At 37.5% G+C, this 20,569-nt stretch overlaps 1 protein-coding gene and 1 non-coding gene across 4 annotated transcripts in view; both read left to right on the forward strand.

Moving 5' to 3' along the window:
- The window catches only part of CBFA2T2 (CBFA2/RUNX1 partner transcriptional co-repressor 2), a 141,470-nt gene that overhangs the window by 52,479 nt on the left and 68,422 nt on the right, over nt 1–20,569 (forward strand). The gene's annotated exons all lie outside the window — the stretch shown is intronic.
- TRNAC-GCA lies at nt 19,234–19,306 on the forward strand. The gene has a single exon. It is a non-coding gene; the product is annotated as a tRNA-Cys (tRNA).

A 20,569-nucleotide genomic window follows, 5' to 3' on the forward strand; every position in this document is an offset into this window, starting at 1 on the left:
TGGTTTTGGGGTAAAGCTTAGTTTTAAGTTTTACAATGTGTTAAATTTTTAAAAATATAATTCTGATGTTTGAGATGAAATATAATATTGTTTTTAAATGGCAAAGAAGATTCCAAATATGCAAGTAAATATGATCCACAGTGGAGAATTCCCTGGCAGTCTAGTGGATAGGACTCAGTCTAGTGGATAGGACTCTGTGCTCTCACTGCTAATCCCTGCTCAGGGAAGTAAAATCCCACAAACTTCATGATATGGCCCCCCAAAAAAGACCATCCACAATGAAAATGTAGTTGACTGTAAGCATCAGTATTTATTGTTATTTTTTGACACCGTTGTTTGAGGATCTAGAGTCATCTTTATGTGCTGGATGAGAGATAGTTTTAATCTAATGAATCCAACTCAAAGGTCTGGATTACAAGCATATTTGTAGTATCATTTTTAGGCTTCTAATTTTATGTTATATATTTTTAAAAAATAATTTTTAAAATTTATTTATTTTTGTCTGTGCTGGCTCTTCATTGTTGTGCGGGCTGTCTCTAGTTGTGGCAAGCAGGGCTATTCTAGTTGTGGTATGTTGACTTCTCATTGCAGTGGCTTCTCTTGTTGCAGAGCAGGGGCTCTAGAGCACGGATTTCAGTAGTTGTCACAGGGACTTCATTGCCCCTCAGCAAGCGGGATCCTCCCAGACTAGGAATTGAACCCATGTCCCCTGCATTAGCAGGCAGACTCCTAACCACTGGACCACTTGGGAAATCCCTACTTTGTCTTTCAGCAGTGGGCCATTATAGGTATGAAATGAACATTATTACTGATACATCAGTAAAAATAACAATTTAAAATAAGTTACCGTTCAGTACCACCACCATGGCAGTAGTTGTGATCAGTAGAGTAAGAAACCAAAGGAGAGACTGTCTTGAGCACCTTCATTAGAACCCCATGGACTGCTGCACACACTCACTTAATACCCCAGAGTTTTCAAACTGTTCTGTTGTGAGTGGGGACTTTTTTCCTTTTTGACAAGTGCTTATTTGGTGTTATAGAACATTTATAGTGGGTTGCAAGAATCATAAAACAGACCCTTGTTCACCCCGTGTTAACATTTTGTCCCATTTGCTTTATCATCATTGTGTGTGTATTAGGTATATATAATTTTTAAAACCACTCTGAGAATACGTGAAACAGTGTCCCTCTTGCCTCCAAATACTTAAGTGAGACAATGTCTAGATAATCCTGTTTTTCTGTTCACTCATCTACCATGGTGATTTTCTGCTTCCATCATCCTTTCTGTTTTTATAGGTTGACCTCTGCTAGAAGGGATAGCTTGCTTTTCTTCCTTATAGATTGATAGATTTTTAAAATTCAATTTTTATTTCACGTTATGCTTTAATCTATTATGACCATTTATTTTGATGCTCAGATTGTCTCACAGTTGACCACAGTAGCCCTTTCTAACTGGCATCAGTATCTTTTTGACATGCCCTCAACATTTCTGAGTAGTCTTTTATTTTCTTATATAAGATGTTGCCTGCTTATTTTGTGTTTTCCTGCCCTATCCTGGATCAGCCATTTCTCCAGGGAGCTCTGGTTTTACTAGAAAATGTGGTTTAGATATCAGGATCTGGATATAAGATGTGTTCACTGCTACAAGGTGTCATTGCTTCTAGACTCTGAGTAAACAGGTAGGAAGTATATGTATGAATGTGTTTGTGTGTGTATTCCTATGTCTATATGTTTTTATTATAAAAATTTATAATACAGTATCATGTATAATATAATAGCCATGTGTTCATATTGATACCTCCAATTCAAATCTAATATCCAGGGGCATATTCTAATTTTCCTATAGGAAGACATTAAAAAAAATGTTTGTTCCTCCCCAAGTTTTTGACTGCCCTGCGTGGCATTCAGGATCTTAAGTTTCCACCACCCACCAGGGATTGAACCCATGTACCCTGCAGTGGAAGCACAGAGTGTTAACCACTGGACAGCCAGAGAAGTCTTGGGAGGACATTTAAAAACAAAAATCCTTTACAAATTTCATTGTAAAGCAACCAACTAGCACCTGTGTTCACTATTCCTGATAGATTGCACCGTCATCCTTTATTTTTAAAAGTTGATGATATATCATCTGATGATGTAGTCAGTGAAATAAATGAATATGTTGGCATGATGTTAAACCTCACGTCAGACTTCAATTTGTTTTGTCCGAGTTGCTTTAAAAAACTGTCTCTAGACACAGATACCAAGGGGGAAAGTCGGGGGAAAGTGGGATAGGATGAATTGGGAGATGGGGATTGGCATGCATACACTGTTGATACTAAGTATAAAATAGCTCACTCATTAAAAAAAAAAAAAAAAAATAGCTCACTCATGAGCACCTACTGTGTAGTACAGGGAACTCTACTCAGTGCTCTGTGGCGACCTAAATGGGAAGGAATTTTTTAAAAATGGGGATGTCTGTGTACATATAGCTGACTCACTTTGCCATACAGTAGAAAGGAACACAACATTGTAAAGCAAGTATACTCCAGTATAACTGTTCAAATCAGCCTGCCAATTTCACCCATAATTTGGCACACTTAAAAAAAAAATGCTCTTTATTTTTTACTTTGTGTTATGGAAAATATCAAACAGACCTAAAAATGGACCCTCATGTAAGTAAACACCATGCTGCAGTAGTCACCAACTCAGCTTCTCTTGAAGGAAATCTTAGATAGCATATAAGTTTATCAATAACAGTTTCTGTGTATCTCTTAAGAAATAAAGAGTTTTCTTAAAAAGGTAAATATTAAAAATTTTAAAACAATTCCTTAATATAATTAAATGTCAAGTGAGTCTTAAAAATTTCCCAGTCATAGGTTATTTTTTATGGTTCGTTCAAGTCAAAATCCACATAAAGTCCACATACTGCATTTAAAGTCTTTTATTTCTCTTTATAGGTTCTCCTCCAGTTCCCTTCCTCTATCTCACCCTTTTTTCTATAAATCTAGGTTGTTTGCACTATAGGTTTCTTCACATTCTGGACTTTGCTAATTGTACTTCCATGCTGTCACTTAAGACATTCCTATATTTTCTCACTGTCCAGTAAATCTGATGTTAGATCCAAAGGCTTAATCAGATTCAGAGTTACTTTTTTTTCTCTTGGCTGAACTGGGTCTTCATTGTTGGCGTGAAGCTTTCTTTCGTGTGGCGAGTGGGGGCTGCTCTAGTTGTGGTGCGTTTTCTTCTCATCCCAGTGGCTTTTCTTGTTGTGGAGCACGGGCTCTAGGCTGGGGGGGCTTGAGTAGTTGTGATGCCCAGGCTTCTTTGCTCCATGGCATGCAGGGTCTTCTCAGACCATCTATCAATCAAACCCATGTCCCTGGCATTGGCAGGTGGGTTCTTAACCACTGAGCCACTAGGGAAGTCCCCATATTTACTTTTTTGTTTTAAATCATGACTGCTTCACAGGTCATGGTATTACTTCCTCAGGGAAGCTCATTAATGTCCGTATATCTCATCTCATATAGTGGCAATTGATTTATTACCTAGATTAATTTTTTTCATCAGGGACTTGCAAAATGATTGTATTGTAAGTACGTATTTACCTCAGAGATAATTTCGGTTTCAGTTCCAGACCACTGCCATAAAGTGAGTATCACAGTAAAGTGAGTCACATGAGTTTTTTAGTTCCTCAGTGCATATTAATATTATGTTTACACTAAACAGTAGTCTATTTAAAGTGTGGAGTAGCAGGCCTAAAAAATGTACATACCTTAATTAAAAAATAGTTTATTGCTAAAAAATGCTAATCATCACCTGACAATGCAAGATTGCCAGTCATTCACTTTGTTTAAAAAAAAGAAAAAAGAAGAAGAAGAAAAAAAATAGTATATGTAAAGTGCAATAAAATGAGTTATGCCTGTATATAATTTTTTCATTTTAGTTGGACTATTTCAGTAGGGATCTGTTTTCACGAAGTATTTGTTTTCCTAGAGGTACAGCTCATATAGGAAAGCAGGTAAAATGCTTGGTATATACTGGTTTCAGAATAATGAATTTGTCCCCTAGTATCCTTGAAAAGGTGAAAAATCAGTTAAGTTCCATTCTAAAGTCATGAATGTAAATATTTTGTTGTGTTTCAATCCATTGCAGTTATTATTACTATTTTACTGATGCCCAAATTACCACATTTTAGTTAGTGGGAGTCTCTTCAGGTTGGCTTCTTTTTTTTTTTCCATTTATTTTTATTCATTGGAGGCTAATTACTTTACAATATTGTAGTGGTTTTTGCCATACGTTGACATGAATCAGCCATGGATTTACATGTGTTCCCCATCCCGATCCCCCCTTCAGGTTGGCTTCTAAGTCCCTAGAACCTAACTCCAAAAGACTTGGATAGCTTAAAAAAAAAAACTTAAAAAAAGACTTGGATAGCTTAATTGATTTCTGATATGACAAGTTTTATACATATCCTGCCCTATACCTGGAGTCAACTGTTTTTCTAAAGAGCTCTGCTTCCTTTTAGTGGGAAATGGTATTTAGGAACTGTAGTCTGGGTGCTAGAAGTGAAAGAACCATCTTTTTTTTACTTTTTAAAATAATACTAAATAAAAATAAAATAAAATAATACTAGATTTATTTATTCTCTCCTGCACTTCTTATAGGTTAAAATTCCAAGGTATTTTAATTGGGTGATTGTGGTTAGTTATGTGAACAAGTTAATGCTGACATTGGCAAGAGATTTCAGTTCTTTACTATATAGACATCTTAGGGCTGCTGAAGTTTTTATGACACGGTGGCTGGCTTCTCCCAGAGCTAGTGATCCAGGACAACCAGTGGCATCTTTTGATTCATTTTTCTACTAGGCAATAGGCTATAGTTTTCTGGCTGTGAATCCAGACTACTTGGTGCTGACACTCACTTTGTGGGTTAAATAGCCAAGTTATGTAACTCTTTGTGCCTCATTTTCCTTAGTTATAACTTTGCGATAATGATAATATTTAGAAACTTTATAATATAGGGTCTTTGTGAAGATTCAGACAATTAAAACTGTCTCTGGCATTTAATACACAGGGTAAGCACTCAGCCGGCTGCTTTTGCTTCTATTACCGCTGGGATGGAACTACAGACACGAAACCTAGTCAGTAAGTTGCCCTTGACAGAAATACAGAAATAGTCTTTCTTCTTTTTTTTTTTTTTTTTTTTTTTTAGTGTTTCTTCTTATTTGCCCAAAATTGCCATGACTGACAATTTGTTTACAGATTCCAGATATTTCAAGTATGATAGAAAAGAGAATCGTGGCCACACCTGTTTTGATTATGTACATGGAGGATCTTTCATTCTTAATCTGTGTTCATGGAGACTTTGGTGCAGATATATGTTGATGTAATGTGGCCAGGAAGCAGCCAAACACTCCCCCTGGTAACTTTTTGTTTTTATTTTCAAGGAGTTTTAAAAAGAAAAGGAGGTCCAGTGGACCTTTTGCCCAGTTTACCTCAGTGGTAATACTTTGTGTGTCAAGTACAATGACAGTTTTTGATGATCAATTTTCATTTAGCAGAAATTGACTGAGCAGCTGTTACATGCTAAGTATTTGGAGGTATAAGTGATTAAACTCTGACCTTGAGCGGCTCAGTTCTTCTCTTTGGGTTCTCATTGTTAATATTTCTAAATGTATATTTTGTCTCTTCATTGTTAAAGCTTGCATTAGCAGCTCCTTAATGTTAAGCATTATGTTATTTCTCACATTCATATTTGCCTTGTTTTAAAACAATTTTTTGAATTCTGTCTTCATCTTTCATTTATAATCTTTACAGCATCAGAACCATGTTGCCTGCATTGTCTTATTTTAATCACATGCCAGTTTTGCAGTGCTACCAAGTCTGGATCTGAGAGGTAGCTTGTGTGATTCATTTACATATATTTCTGTTAGTATAGCTCCCCAAATTAATTTTCAACTTTGCATTTTTCATCCAATTACATGTTCGTTTTTAATCATTCATTTTAAGAAGGAATTTTTCATATGTAGAATTTTGAAACTGATTCAAAGAGCAGAAGCTATTAAACAATAGCAGAAACCAGACAATATGTAGGACTTTAAATAGTAATTGTTACACATTTGAATGTTCCCCAAAATATGAGTCTCTGTGTCAGTGTGTGTTTCTACATGTTATTCCACTAGGGACTTGCACAGATAGGTTTTGCATAATATCCTTGCTGTTATTGTCAGCCATAAACAAATTACACGTATTTAACAAGTTAATGTCAGATTGGCCAGGAGCCACTGGGAGGTGTGTACTTAGTGACATCAGCTGGCAGAGAGCCCTGGTAACAGGGAGGGCTGGAAGGGTAGTGCAGGCAGAGGAAGCAGGAGGGAGAGAGACAGAGAGACTGACTGTATCTGGGGATTCTGGCAAGGTGAAGAGCTGGTCTGTTTGGCAGGACCTTCCCATCTGGGATCCATCTGTGTTTCCCTGGAATGGGACAGGCAGCTCTAGTCAGTGAGAAATCGCAGATGTGAGAGAGCTGACACATGTCCAGCTAATGAAAGAAGGAAGAAGGCTGGTCTCACATTGGGCTTTGAAGATTAGGAGGAGAAAAAGAGGAGCTATTCTGTATCTATCTCAAATAAATTTGGTATATTTTAAGACTCTGGATTGTTGTAACCTGGACATTTGGGGTAAGTACACTTTAGTTTGGGGCTAACATGGCAATTATTTATTTCAGATTATGATGATATGACTCTTTTGATATTTGATGAGAGTTTAGCCTTTAGCAGTGTTATTTTGATGCTTCATTTAGTTCATATTTTTACTGTATCATTTTTCATTTCCACCTTTATATTTGAATGCCATGCTTTCTTGAATGGAAACTTTAATCAGATGTTACATATGAATTCTATGGCTAGGAAAATAGTCCCACAAGTATTTCTTTAAGGTATTCTACATTGAGTCTTTCTGTGATATTTTGAGGAAAATTTTTTTCTCCTTTAGTATGCATAATACAAATAGTGTTAAAAAAGATGACTCATAAAATACTCTTTCTTATTGTCATATTTTATTTCAACATATTTGGGTGAATTACAGCTAAAAGATAATTTTAATGTATTTAGCTCTTTTTTCTCTCTTATAATTTCTTCCTATCTTGTTTTCTTCTGCTTACTTTCTACATGCAAAATAAATAACACTGACAAACTTGATTTGAATTATAAGTTTGGAGTAGTTTTGTGATGCAGTAAATTCAAGTGTAGTTAGCTACTGTGTTCTATAGTCCTTTTTAGTTTGTGATCCATAATTTAATTTTTTTTTTTTTTTTTTTTTGCTATTTCTGTACATTGTATTCATGTTTTTCCAGGCCCCCTAATTTGGACAACTATGAGAAGAGCATGGGTTTGGGAATTAGACATACTGTACAGCTCTTCTTTGCTAGTTCTCTAATCTCAAGCAAGCTACTTATTCTCTTTGAGTCTCTGTTTTCTGAAATTACTGCCTTATGTCATTATTGGTGAAATTTGTCTGGTACATAGAAGGCATACAAGTTAGTTTCAGAACTTTCTAGATGTTCATTATTTTGCTGTGTTTGTCTCTAAATCTTCTGCATTTTTAACTTCAGACTCTTAGACTAAGAATGGATCTTATCTATGTAGTTTTCAAGGTACTTTCCTCTCACTGTACCTACCTCCCAGATCATTTGTTTCTGTTATAAATGTTGTATGCCATCTTTTTGTCTCACTGTGATTATAAATGATTTGGAAAGTATTCTAAATATTGTAATGCAAATGAACCTGTTTTATTATATCAGAACAGAACTTTAAATTGTATTTCTTTTCTTTCAAAATGCAAATAGGAACTTTAAAAAGTACTTTATTCCTTAAAAATTCTTCAGTTTTCACTTACGTCAGTTGGGTACTTATTTTAAGAGGACAGTATTAGTACAATACTGTTCATTTTCTTCTTTTCAGTTTTGCAGTCAGATTTCTTTAGCTGGGGGGAGACTTTGTAAATGAACTTTTAAAATGTATATTTATTCTCTTACACCCAGTTGATTAAATGATTTAGTAACAAATTTAGAGTTTCTTTTTTTGATAGGGTCCAGTGTTCAGAATCTTTGGAGACTTGTTTGAATATTTGAGAGGGTATAGGATTTATATTGAATTTAATTGACTCTTTCAGTGAGCAGGCTCTTTTCATTGTACTCTAAATGATGTGCTCCTAGGTTGAGTAGAGAGAAAAAGACTTAATGCTGAAGTGTAGTACAGGTTAGGGTCTACTGTGAAGTCATTCTCATACTGCCGCATGTCCTTACCAGGAATACTTTTGATGCTAGAGTTTCAAGAAGCATATGAAATGATAAATAATATGCATTTTAATATGTGGAGTTACCCTGACTGCAAATAAAGGTGGCTTATTAAATGTCCTGCTAGGGCCAACACTGTTCAGGAGGATAGCTGCTTATTACTAAGTCAATAAGCAATATTTTTTACTTGAATATTAGAGAAAATTGTAGTATTGGGTTGGCCAAAAACCTCATTTGGGTTTTTCAGTAACATCTTATGGAAGATGTTCATCTTTCTGAAGACTGTGAAAGCTTTCAAGAAACTTTCCTACTGTAAAAAGAGGAAACCTCCTAAATTGGCTTCCAGGAATGACCCAACCAAGGCTTATTTCATAGCAAGGGGCCATGTTGGGTTGAAGGTATTTACTACAATAATGTCAGTAAACTAGAGAAGAAGATAATGACATTTAAATTGCATCTTTGGAACATAAAGGAAGAGTGCTTTTAAGTTTGAGTGAACATACTTTATACAAAACTGGAAAAATTCAAGTTGATCTGAAAGACTAGTTGGATCATGCATTGAAGGTTTTTTAAGGCCACTAGTGTTCGTAAGTCCCCAGTGATAACCTATTGAAAATGTTAGGATTGAAAAGGATCTTAAGGATAATCTAGTCAGTTGCATTATTTTATAGATAAGTTGAGGAAGGGTGGTAGAGTGGTAAAAAGTCAGCCTGGCCCAGCATTTATTACCCTAGTTGGTAACTGAGCTTGGTCTGGAATCGTATCCTGAGTTTCCAGGACATTGATTTTATAGTTTTTCATTGCCCATTGTGTGTGATAAGATGGTAAGGGATAAAAAGTCTTCTAGAGGAAGTAAAATGAACTCAAATGTGTAAGTCCTGGAAATTACTGCCAACTCAGGCAATCAAGAGAATCTTCAAGAAGAGTTAGCATTTGATTAGAATTTAGAAGGACAGGAAGAATTTGGACTCTTCATTTTTTTTTTTTTTGGAAGAAGCACAGGGGATAGATGAAAAAGTTCACCTTTCATTAACTCCCAAGTGCGTTAACTCAGACTTTGTCAGATACATAACTACACAGTATTAATTTCTACTATGTTTTCAACTTGCCTAGCTGTTGTTGCTGCCTTTCCAAATCCAAGAGTAATTGTTTGTTTCTGAGATAATTATCTATATACATGATACACTCTACCCCCTTTTTAAACTTACGATTTATACCAGGAACTCTATAATTTAAAAGGTTTCTACTTAGATGGACTGTGTGAGTTGTTTAATTTTCCCTCCAAGTTCAAGTCAATAAATACAGGAATTAGGAGTGGCTGTGTCTTGCAGAAAAACAACCCACTATAACTGGGTTTTTGTATTCTCACTGGTTGATGGACTTTCCAAACCGTGTTCAACTTTTAAGATCTATGTGGCGTCATATTTATGCTGGGAAACTTAAAATGCATATGGATTTACTTTTCTCAAGCATGCCAAAACTTGCAAAAGCCACTCTTTGTGCTTTGTTTAAAGCAACGGCTAGCAGAAATCCTGTTATCATTCAGTCTTGAGCAGCTTGTTAAAGATGCCTGGCAAAAAAAAAAAAAAAAAAGATGCCTGGCAAGGTGGAGTGCAGTTCTGTGCACATATATATGTGCATATGTCTGCAGTTGCTTCTCATGGCTGAAGTTCTGGAGTAATTAGGATATGTATTTTCATTTGGTTATGCTAGTTAGGACAGGTGGGGGAAAGTCAGTGAAAAGATTATACGTAGGCTTTGGCATTAGACTGTGTAACCATGAGCTAATTTAAGCATCACTATTAACCCCCAGTTTTTTCACCTATAAACTGGGAATAAAGATAGCTATTATTGTGGGTTGTAAGAATTAAGTTAGAAAGTAGCAAGCATGATACTAGCAGCATAAATACTCAATAAGATTTACCTTACCGTGTGATTTTTCTCAGTCCCCCTGACATTGAAGTCGCAGTTAAAATGTGTTTCTTGCATTTTTAATAAGCCTCGCTTCAAGCTGACAGGGAGCCAACCCTGCTTCCTTAACTAATTCTTAGTCATGGGAGAAGGGTGTGTAGAGAGAATGCATCAGCCTTAACTCAAACCTGTTGCTGTGTGGCAAGCTGTTAGTGTTTAGGGACCTTGGTTACTTGCCCTGCTGGAAGAGCTGGGGGATGGGCCTCTTTGAGGGTGACAGATGTGCCCTCTGCTGCCGGCGGGCGCGTGCCGGCTCTGTCCCTCTGCTCCCAGCACCAGGTGCAGCCATTGTTCTGGCTGGTCTCTCTTCATCCGGCCTCGTCTGTTACTCTGCTCTTTCTAGCTCATTGTTTCTGTAGGAAATTAGCATTAAAAACCCATCTGAAACCCCCATGTCCCTCAACTGCAGGTGACTGTTATTGGCCCCAGCTGCCACCCTTGCGCTTGATTACTTCCATATGGGTCTGTGCAAAGAAGTAGTAGCCATTTATTGATTTCCACCACAACCCCCACCTCTATTACTCAAAGTGTAATACCCTGAAATCTATTAGACCCCCAATAGGCTATATAGCTCAGTTGGCACTACAACTGTGATGAACGTTTTACAAGCAAAACTAATTATGCCCTCTTTCTCCCCCTTTACCACCTCCTACCTAAATATTAAATGTAAAAAACCAGAGTGTCATAGTAGAATAGTAAATCTTTTAAATGTCTGGAGATGAATCTTTCTGAGTAGGAAAGCTTTTAGATTTTGGATGGGCTTTTATGGAAACTTTTAGTCATTGCTTTAAATATTTCATACCACACCCATAACATTCAAGCAAACCATGGCCCAGTAGGCCCCTAGGGTGGGGGTGGGGGGACACAAACATTTTGGTCATCTGCTCTTTGGTTTATTAAATTTAGTCAGGGCAGGCAGAATGTTAGTAAAGGGGCCTAGTTTTAAATGATAACATATTTTGTGGAAAACTGCACACATTTAGAACTAGCTGAGTCCTCTAATTTTGTATTATTTTGTTGTTTGCTCCACCATATTTGCACAAATGGTTATTCCAGTTTATTTATTCCAATAAATATCACAGAGGGGAGATTGGCTTCCTAGACTTTTCTTCCTTCATCAATAAATTAAGTGTTCTATTTTGGTTATTGGACTAAATCAAGATTATAATGTATAACAAGTTACCAGACTTAAAACCCTAAATCAAAATTGTTATGTAGACAAAGTCACTACCCTCATCAGCAAAGAGAATCTGGTCCTGGTGGCCTTTACAAGTAAACAACTCAGAAAAATCAAGGTGGGGATAATTGACTAAGGTATTTTGACTGCTGATTATTTTGATGTGTCAACTCAGTCTTAAAGTAAACTCTTGAGTTTATAATATTTCCAATTAAGTTATTTAATAATTCTGATATATAAAGTAACAATTTCAGTGTTTCAAATTTAGCTTTGTGGTGCTTATAACATAAATAATTACAGAACATAAGGCCATTTCTGTTGGAGAAGTGTCCTTTTGCATTTCTTCCTTTTTTCCTTTTCCTTTCTCTTCAGGAATTTGGAGTTTGAAAGTTCCTAGAGGCCCTGGCAGCCAACATTTTTACCAGATAGCTCCTTTGGAGGCAGGTCTCCAAGTAAAGCTGTATGATTATGTTTAGAATAGTTTACAATTAATTTGTCATTTTTGAAGAGTCTCTGGAGCGCTTTTAGATTTGTCCCTCAGTTAAGTAATGAAGCAATGGAAGATAAGAGAGCTCAAGAAAGGAGAGAATTGAGATTTGAAACTGAATCTTCTGACTCCAAATTAAGTGTGGGGCTAGTAAAAGTTAGGGCTGATTGTAAGCATGGCAGATGTTACTGTCTTGAAGTGTGTGCATGCATTCTTAGTTTTTCTTCCTTTTTTTTTTTTTAGTTTTTCTTCTTGATGCTCTGGAAGAACAGAATTTTTCTTTAGTGGCCTTTCTGAAGAGAGAAATATGATTCTTCTTTTACTCTGTCTTAGAGAAAGAAATTTGCAGCCATATGTAAAATAGCTAGCCAACTGGAATTTGCTGTATCGCTCAGGAAACTCAAACAGGAGCTCTGTATCAACCTGGAGGGGTGGGATGCGGAGGGAGATGGGTGGGAGGTTCAAAAGGAAAGGGATATGTGTATACCTATGGCTGATTCATGTTGAGGTTTGACAGAGAACGACAAAATTATGTAAAGCAATTATCATTCAATTAAAAAATAAATTTAAAAAAAGATTTGCAATCTAGAATGAGATAAATTTTCTGTTCATCCCTTTTAATGATGTAAATTGTCCTATACCATTCACGGGTCCAATGCCATGATTAAGCTGGCACTGGCTTTGTTTTTGAATGAAAACTGTGATTTCTAAAGCAGTATTCTTGAGTTGCCTAAAGTAGAAAAGCATGGCAAATGACCATGTATGCTTTTATTGCTCAGATCACATTTATGATAGAGACTCTTCAACAGGACTGAGATTGGGGTAAGGCAACTGAGATGCCTAGGTGAAAAATATGAGGCACTCTAAGGGAGGCACTCAGCTAAGGGAACAGTCTCTTAAACCTAATTTTTAAAAAATGTATCAGGGACTTCCCTGGTGGTACAGTGGATAGGAATACACCTGCCAGTGCAGGAGGCATGGGTTCGATCCCTGGTCCAAGAAGATTCCACATGCCATGGAACAACTAGACCCATGTGCCACAACTCCTGAGCCCAAGTTCTGCAACTACTGAAGCCTGTGCTGCCTAGAGCCTGTGCTCTGCAACAAGAGAAGCCACTGCAATGAGAAGCCTGTGCACCAAAGTGAAGAGTAGCCCCTGCTTGCCACAGCTAGAGAAAGCCAGCACATAGCAACAAAAATCAGTGCAACCAAAATCTTAAAAAAAAAAAAAAAAAAGTGTATCTGGAAGAGGGGAAGAGAACCTGTGATTGGCTTTGGGGACTTTAGTTTGGGGAGTCTTGTTTTCAATACTTTAGTACACGTTTTTGAAAGTTGTTCAGCTTTCTTGGTTTGTTACTTTTTGATGTACCACTTAATTTTTTTCCCTCATATTTTGCATACACAAATCAATATATACACTTAATAGGATAACTGAAAATAGTGGGCAGTGTGAGGACATACATTAGAGAATATTCCACACTGCATATTTTTTGCCTTTTTAAGGGTGATTGTTTAATATCCTTTAACTACATCCTTCTATGTCATCTTCCTGTAGCTTTACTCATATCTATATGCTCATGACTCCTAAATTTATACTGTAAGTCATATTTGTCTTTTGAATTCCAGAATTATCTCATCTCACTGCCTAATGAATGTTTCCACATGTCAGACTTGTCGATTATATTGCTCAAGTATATTGCAGCTATAGTAATTTCCCAATTTTATTAGTTTTTAGAAAAGATGTCTTAAAACTTTCCACTGTGTTTTCAATATCCCTTTGCAATTCTGTCATTTTGTTTCTGAACCTGTGTTGTTGGGTACATACTTTGTCCAGGATTATTATATTTTCCTAAGGAATCATTTCTTTATCATTTAGATAATGATCTTTTTTGTCCCCAGTAGTGCTTTTTTTAAATTAAAACCTGTTTTCTCCAGTATTAATATTGCTAATTCATTTGTCTTTTTTTAATGATTTTTTTCTTAACCTTTCAGTATTATTATGGTTTTAACATGACTCCTATGAATATCAAATATGCAGATTTTGTTTGAATTCAATCTAAAAATATTCTTTTACTTGGTAACATTGTTGTTGTTCAGTTGCTTAGTTGTGTCTGACTCTTTGGAACCCCATGGGCTGCAACACACCAGGTTTCCTTGTCCTTCACTATCTCCTGAAGTTTGCTCAAAGTGATGTCCATTGAATTGGTGATGTCATCCAACCATCTCATCTTCTGGCATCCCCTTCTCATCCTGCCTTCAATCTTTCCCAGCATTAGGGTGTTTTCCAGTGAGTTAACTCTTAGTGAATGAGTTTGATACGTTCAAAGAGTAGAAACGTGGCCAGTGTAGTTAAAATGGAGTAAATGATAAGAAGGGCTTCCCTAGATGGCTCAGCAATAAAGAATCCGCCTACAATGCAAGAGACACATGAGACATGGGTTCGGTTTCCGAGTTGGGAAGATCCCCTGGAGAAGGAAATGGCAACCTACTCTGGCATTCTTGCCTGAAAAATCCCATGGACAGAGGAGCCCAGTGGGCTGTAGTCCATAGGGCTGCAAAGAGTCAGACACAACTGAGCTACTTACTGAGCATGCACGCACAGATGAAGAGAAAAGGATAAAGAACTTAGAGAAATAGGGAGACAGCTCCTGTAGAACTTTGTAAATCAGGGTAAGGAATTTGGATTTCATTCTTAATAGTGAAAGGGCTATCAGTGGGGTTGTAATGTGGTCTGATTTATACTTTATGAGGATTACTCTTCCTGTGATAAGGAGAAGAAGTTATATGGGGGGGATGACTGAAAGCAACAAGGCCAGAAGTAAAAAATAAGTTTGGATTATGTTCATGACTTGGGAGATAGACAGGAGATGATTTGATTATGATTTGGATGTAGATTGAGTTTTTTGAATTTGTCAATGAATTGAATATTGAGAGAAGAAGAGTGCTTTCAAATAATTGTCACATTTGTTCTCATTGTTATTCATCCATTTATTTAAATATTTATTAAGTACCCATTGTGTGCCCAGGGACTCTTCTAGACATTAAAGTTATATCAGTGAATAAAGCAAAGACCCTGCCCTTGTGGAGATTAAATTCTACTGGGAGAGACAAATGGTAAAGTTGTTTAATAAGTAATATATGTGACCTCAACTATATATGTTGTATATATTTAAAATATATGTTACAAAAATGGGAAGTGCTAAGGAATAAGGGCAAGAGTTCAAGAAGATCTAGGCTAAGTTGAGGCAGGTGTGTGTGTGTGTGTGTGTGTGTGTGTGTGTGTGTGTGTGTGTGTGTGTGTGTGTGTGTGTGTGTGTGTGTGTGTGTGTAGGGCAGTTACGGAAGGTAAGGGCAAGAGTTCAAGAAGATCTAGGCTAAGTTGAGGCAGGTGTGTGTGTGTGTGTGTGTGTGTGTGTGTGTGTGTGTGTGTGTGTGTGTGTGTGTGTGTGTGTGTGTGTGTGTAGGGCAGTTATGGAAGGTCCCTACAAGAGTTCAAGAAGATCTAGGCTAAGTTGAGGCAGGTGTGTGTGTGTGTGTGTGTGTGTGTGTGTGTGTGTGTGTGTGTGTGTGTGTGTGTGTGTGTGTGTGTGTGTGTGTGTGTGGGGGGGTGGGTTTGGGGGTGTGTTTGTGTGTGTGTGTGTGTGTGTGTGTGTGTGTGGGGCAGTTATGGAAGGTCCCTACTGAAAAGGTAACGGTTTTGAGACTGCAAAGGTAATAAATATAGAAGTTCAGCACTTTTTTGCAGCACATTGTGCCTCTCACTTTTTTTTTTTTTTTTTTTTTTTGGTGCCTCTCACTTTTTGAGTACTTCTTATTATGAAGATTGAAGATGGTAGTTGTTTATGGGGTACAGTCTTGACTCTGTGAAGTTGTGTTCATCTTTTTGAGCATAGACAAGGACTCACCAAATGAGAGCCTAAAGTATTTGGAGCGAGGCTTTAAGAAGTATAGGTCTTGGTGCGTGTGAAATATTCATAAATAGTTGGGGAATAATTTAATAACAAAAATATACTCTTCTTTAGAAACAACTTGCAAGGTCTTTTTGCTTTGACATTCATGTGTATCCAAATGGGGTTTGAGGTGGCATACAATAAAAGATTAAAAAGAAGGCAGATTAAGAGCCAAGGATTTTGGACAAGTATCCCAAGTGGAATTAAGTTCTTGCCACTCAGCCCTGCATTAAACTTTTAGCTAAAATGAAAAGGAAAACCACTAGGTGTTTACCTTGTTCTCATCATCTGGATAGAGGATACATACTTAGGAGAGCCTTTTATCCTAGCTTAGTGAATCTGGGAAGGTGTGTCATGAAAAGATGATACCCAGGTCAGTTCTTTTGGAAAAGGTGAAGAGTCCCAGTAAACTTTGAGGTCAGAAGTATAATAAGACTGATGTCTAGATTATACAACATAATCCGTAGAAAATAAGATTCAGTTCAGTTCAGTCCAGTTCAGTCGCTCAGTCGTGTCCGACTCTGCAACCCCATGAATCGCAGCACACCGGGCCTCCCGGTTCATCACCAACTCCCGGAGTTTACTCAAACTCATGTCCATCGAGTCTGTGATGCTATCCAGCCATCTCATCCTCTGTCGTCCCTTTTCTCCTGCCCCCAATCCCTCCCAGCATCAGGGTCTTTTCTGATGAGTCAACTCTTCACACAAGGTGACCAAAGTATTGGAGTTTCAGCTTCAGCATCAGTCCTTCCAATGAACACCCAGGACTGATCTCCTTTAGGATGGACTGGTTGGATCTCCTTGCAGTCCAAGGGACTCTCAAGAGTCTTCTCCAACACCACAGTTCAAAAGCATCAATTCTTCGGTGCTCAGCTTTCTTCACAGTCCAACTCTCACATCCATACATGACCACTGGAAAAACCATAGCCTTGACTGGATGGACCTTTGTTGGCAAAGTAATGTCTCTGCTTTTTAATATGCTCCTTTAAAAAAATTTTTAAAGCAGGAAAGTATAACTTGTTTGTCATTTTTGTTGATGGAGACTTCTGGGCAAAAGGTGAATTTCAAGAGGGTAGTCTTAGGGTTAAGAAGACTGTTTTGAGATGATGGGTGTAGTCTAGGCAAGAGATGATGAAGGTCTGTATTTTGTTTGTTGTAGATGGAATAGAGAGGGCCAGAGGATTTGAACTTGGCAGGGAGTGGGTGGAGAATGCAAACTAATGATTGGTTTTAAAATATAAATGAAAAGACTGATCCGATCAATTTTTGTTTTAAATGCAGCCTGTGAAGGGTTTTGTGAAAAAGGGAGGTGAATGAAGCTTCAGTACTGTATGTATTTTGTTAGATATTTGGGGGTGGCAAAATAATTTCTAAATATTTCTAGCAACTTTATTTTCATTTTTTCCAGCAAGATGAAAAAGTAAATCCTAGGGTTCTTTTTGATTGAATTAGCAGACCATATGGTGTTTACACAGACTGACTGCTACATGAGGTAGCTGTGTTATTTTTCTTTCAGAATATAATACTTCACCTGATGCCAATGTTCTGAAACATTTATTTTCTAGTGAACAGTATGTGAAGCAGTTATTCTAGTCATTGTATTTTTTCTTGATGTCTCAGTTGATGTTACTCTTTGTGTAGTGTTTAACCCTACTTGTTTATTTAATCTTTTTAAAAATTAAATCTTTAATACAGGTCTGTATAGTGCTTCCTAACCTTTTCACATCATAGCACCAGAGAAACTGATAAATTCTGATTGGCCATCCCAGGCTGAGTAAATCATATCTCAGTACACTCATAACCATTCACACCTCTGCAGTGTGTCTTGCCACACAGCTGGGGAAAGTCTGCCTTATAGAAAGATTCTTATACTGCTTTTCTTTCTTTCTTTCTTTTTTGGCTGCTTTGTGTGGCTTGCAGGATCTCAGCTCCCCAACCAGGCATTAAACCCAGGCCATGCCATGGCAGTGAAAACCCAGGATCCTAGGCACTAGCCCACCAGGGAATCCCCCTATGCTGCATTTTGGTTAACTGAAATTAGAAAAAAAGAAAAGGTCTATAGCGTGTATCAGATATGCTAGGTGGGTGCTGTGGTTATGACAGTGAAGAGCTCAAAGAACTCACATGGGCTAGTGGAGAGAGATGGGCACAGAAAAAAGTTAGGTGGTACAGTGTGACAGATGACGTCCTGTCAGTGTTTATAGGGGTCGTGAGAGTGCAGCTGTGGGAGAGTTGAGTTCTGTCAGGTTGCAGTTGAGGAGTATCAGGGAGGACACAGTTCCTGAGAACAGGGAAGGCAGGGCAGTTTAGGGAGAGGGGACAGCCTGTTTGCAGGCTTTATGCATCTTTAATTTCTGTCAGAGATCTTGCTCCTCTTACTGTATAAGAAGATATTGAAGTTTGCTCTGATGGCAAATACAATTATCTGCCCTGCCAAAATGCCCATTTACTTTCCATTTATGTTGTTTGGATTCAGTCCCCACTCTAATCCAGACTTATATTTGTGTTGTGCTTTTAATTTTCAAAGCTTTTTATCCCCATAACAGCTCCCCAAGGGCAGGAAATAAAAAACAGGTGGTAGTCTTTTTATTTTTATGGAAGAGAAAACTGAAACATCATCATCATATCAGCATTTTTGTTTTCCAGGTCATTAAGAAGCAGGAATAGAATCTTGAAGAGAAATCCCTCTGTGATGACTGTCAGTTCCTAGATACAGTTTTTGTTCTTTTCTTAATTATAGAGGGTGCTGTCCAAGAGGAAGAGCCTCTGGGCACAGCCGGAGTGCTGACTGCTAGGGCAGCGACCAGGAGGGAGTCAGCAAAGCAGACAGCATGGTTGCCAATCCCAGAGCTAACAGTCCTGCGTCTGCAAGCTGCAGCTCTAGTCATTGGTCACAGCGTATTTATATACCTGCTCACACTTGGTGAGGAATCACTGAGTCTGGAGGAGAAATGGGACTATATAAGAGTATACAAGAATATGTCACTAGGACTTATATTTGTATTGGGTAGAGTTGTCCCTGAGATTCCATAGTTGGTAGTTGTCCCAGTTCATTTATTGCTATGTTTATTCCATCTTCCTTGTACCAATTTTAGTTTAATGCCAGAATAAGATTGAGCTCTCTTAACAGATGAATTGAGTAGGTGCTAATTGCGTCACTGTGATACTTGCCAAAGAGATTTTGTTTTCTATTTGGTTTTGATCTGTTCTATCCGTCAGCCTCTCTTAGAAAACACAGAATACCTGGTTATGTTTTAGGGTATCATTGTTAAAAGAGTCATTTCAATGAGTGGTAATGGCTGTTGACCCTTTATATTTGTATCTGAACATTGTATTTATCCATTTTTGTAAAGGTACTTGAAATTTGGGCTTCCCTAGTAGCTCAGACGGTAAGAGCACCCGCCTGCAATGCAGGAGACCCAGGTTCAATCCCTGGGTTGGGAAGATCCCCTGGAGATGGCATGGCAACCCACTTCAGTATCCTTGCCTGGAAAATCCCATGGACAGAGGAGCCTGGCAGGCTACAGTCCATGGGGTTGCAAAGAGTTGGATAAGACTGAGAGATTAAGACACACACACACACACACACACACACACACTTGAATTTTTAGAAGATAGTGAAGGAAAGGGCTTATTGGATTGTTAGTTTTGAGGAGTTGTATTGGGAGGAAAAGGATGATCTTGGTGTGGAGTTAACAGTTTCAAAATCCTGAAAAAAAAATTTTTTTTAATGAGATAATCAGTGCATATGTTTTAATCTGCTAAATTTGTGGTAATTTGTTACATGGAAATAAAAAACAAATTCAATTTCTTTCCTGTTTGTCATGTGGAGTAGATGTCTGGTAGCACATGAGGGTTTAAGACATTTATTTTTTCTTAATTCTTCAAGCTCTTTTTTTTTTTTCTGGTCTTCTTTTATCAGAAGCCTCTTTGATTTTGGCTGAAGACATAAATGTGTTCCTACATAATAACTTTTTCTTTTCAGTCTCACTTCCCCAGGACCCACTTCAGCTACAGATGCTTTACAGTTACCATCATATAATTGTGAGGAAGTCAAGTACTGTAGAAGAATATGTAGTCTGTGTGCTATGATGAGTGTTTATTTATTGTATTCAGTTCTTTGTTACAGTGTGCAAAATTCATTGAGTCTTTTAATAATTCACTTTTCTGGCATCTTTCAATTTAGATTTCTTTTGTTATAGTTATGGTCTCTGGAGTCCAGCAGAGCTATGGTTTCTTTTGGGGTAGGGAGGGGGTAGAGTTCTTGCCACATGGCTTATAGGACCTCAGTTCCCCAACCAGGGATTGAACCCAGGCCACAGTCGTGAAAGCCCAGAATCCTAACCGCTAGGCCAGCAGGGAACTCCCAAGCTGTCACTTCCTAACTACTGTATATGGCATTGAGCATAGTGTAACTTCCCCAGAGCCTTAGTTTCTGTTGAGTAATGTGGTAATGATGATGGTTTTTCCTGTCATTTTGGTGGTGTTGCATAAATAAAATATAGAGTGCTCAGTACCATTCTTTGCACATAATAAATAAATATTATGTTATCATTTACAAATGAAATAGAAGGTAATGGGAGATATTATTGTTGCCAAAAGTTGCTTCCTGAACTTCTCCTTTGTAGCAAGAAAGTCTTGCTGAATTCAATATATTGGATAAATTGGAAACCTGATTCCTTATCAGTATGAATTAAGAAAAAGTGC

This window comes from Cervus elaphus, chromosome 23 (assembly GCF_910594005.1).
Source record: "Cervus elaphus chromosome 23, mCerEla1.1, whole genome shotgun sequence".
Classification (NCBI taxonomy): Eukaryota; Metazoa; Chordata; class Mammalia; order Artiodactyla; family Cervidae; genus Cervus; species Cervus elaphus.